General features: G+C 38.9%; 1 protein-coding gene across 1 annotated transcript in view; it reads left to right on the top strand.

The window, feature by feature from the left end:
* Nucleotides 1-49: 49 nt before the first annotated feature.
* Nucleotides 50-2219, top strand: part of cdca4 (cell division cycle associated 4) — a 7952-nt gene continuing 5782 nt past the window's right edge. Inside the window, exon 1 of the mRNA XM_050062279.1 lies at nt 50-189. The gene's annotated coding sequence lies outside the window, so the exon portion shown is untranslated. The remainder of the gene's footprint in view (nt 190-2219) is intronic.

Here is a 2219-nt window from a genome sequence, read left to right as displayed (position 1 = left end):
CCTCTGCTGCCCCCCCCCCCCCCCCCGCCCGTAGCAGCACACACACACACACACACACACACACACACACACACGGAGCTGGTTCAGTTTTTGAAGCCGTGGCATGAATGATCTCATCTGAGGCTGATCTCCGCTCCTCCTGCCGTCGATCTTATGACCGAAACAGGAGTAAAATAACACGGACACGAGGTGAGTCACGTCCCGGGGCCTGAGAGCACAGGCTCCGGTCACCGGGCGGTGTTTTAACGGAACTTCTGAGCGGAGAGATAAACTCTTGTTTTTGGGCAGAAAAGGAGGAAGGACCGCGGAGGATGTGTGGGTGGGCGCTTCGGGCTAATTAGCTTGTTAGCATCCAGTTTGTAGACAGTAAACAAGACAGAGGCAGAGGCAGAGATCTGTAAACATCCACACACGGCTATAATTATATTTATTAATATTATTTTACAGTTTAACCCAGCGTGTTAGCACAGTTAGCTTAGCTTCAGCCCGTTCACTCAGACGGTAGAAGCTAACAGTTAGCCGGCTAGCTGTTAGCTTCTAGCGCAAAATGGCCTCATTGTCGCTGTGAAGATGTGATGCTGAAAAGACAAAGCATGCGGCAGTCACGGCCAGCAGCTCCTAACCGCTCGTTTCACCGGCTCTGCACCGGCGGTCGGTACCGGGAGCGTCCCGGTAATGACGGGGAAACGTTTATGAACAACACCGCCGCGGTTTGAGGGTATTTGTTGGGTTAGTTTGAGACGGTGGGCCGAGAAAGTGTTGGTTTCCTCTGAGCGGTGGGGGATGGGCCCAAAGAAAAGAGCCATTGACGTAAAGCGAGGCTGCATTTTGTTTGGCTTCAGCCATAATAACACCAGGTACATTTTAGGGACTGTTCTTAACTTATCACAGGTAACACAGGCATCATATTTAATATCATGACCCTCTGAAGATACAGATATTTACTGATATAAAGAGTCAGGCTGCATTTTGTTTGGCTTCAGCCATAATAACACCAGGTNATATATAATATTGTAAACATATATGTACATATATAATATTGTAAACATATATGTACATATATAATATTGTAAACATATGTAGATATATAATATTGTAAACATATATGTACATATATAATATTGTAAACATATATGTACATATATAATATTGTAAACATATATGTAGATATATAATATTGTAAACATATATGTACATATATAATATTGTAAACATATGTAGATATATAATATTGTAAACATATATGTACATATATAATATTGTAAACATATATGTACATATATAATATTGTAAACATATATGTACATATATAATATTGTAATCATATGTACATATATAATATTGTAAACATATATGTACATATATAATATTGTAATCATTTACGTACATATATTGTTAGACTAGTTAATACTTGTACTCCAGCAGTATATAATTTTAACAGGGTGTTTTTTCTCCTCTCTTGATGAATCACTTCCTGTTCAGATCTGTCAGACAAGTTTTAAAACACTGTGTGTGTGTGTGTGTGTGTGTGTGTGTGTGAGCATTTTCGTGTTAGGTCCTGTGACTAAATCTACTGTTAACGCCTCTTTTTAATAAGAACATTATAACAAACAGGTTTAAATAATTAATTATGATGCAGGTCTCAGTCAGCTCAGTGAAACATCTGAACAGGTCCTAGTCAGATCAAGTAAACTTTATTGATCCTCAGCAGAGGAGACAGACAGGTAATAAATAAGAACTAAATAATAACTGACATGTTAGTGTGAGTGGTGTGATTATTAACAGCTTCAGATATCAATATTTACAGATTAACCCTACTGTAACTGACACAGTGAGCCGGTCTCATGTTTAAAGAATCAGAGTTTAGGTTTAAATATTCTGATTTTATTATTCAGTCCATGAAGGTGTCGATGTGAACATGTCCGTCAGTTTGTGAACTGTGTCTGACTTTATTATTGAAAATATAAACACAGTCTGATGAACACATGACGCACTGTGACAGGGTTATTATATATTCACAGGACACACTGTGACAGGGTTATTATATATTCACATATTCACAGGACACACTGTGACAGGGTTATTATATATTCACAGGACACACTGTGACAGGGTTATTCACAGGACATACTGTGACAGGGTTATTATATTCACAGGACATACTGTGACAGGGTTATTCACAGGACACACTGTGACAGGGTTATTATATTCACAGGACA

The sequence above is a fragment of the Epinephelus moara genome, chromosome 14 (genome assembly GCF_006386435.1).
Source record: "Epinephelus moara isolate mb chromosome 14, YSFRI_EMoa_1.0, whole genome shotgun sequence".
Classification (NCBI taxonomy): Eukaryota; Metazoa; Chordata; class Actinopteri; order Perciformes; family Serranidae; genus Epinephelus; species Epinephelus moara.
Note: the sequence above shows the minus strand (reverse complement) of the source record. Positions and strands in the feature narration are given on the sequence as shown.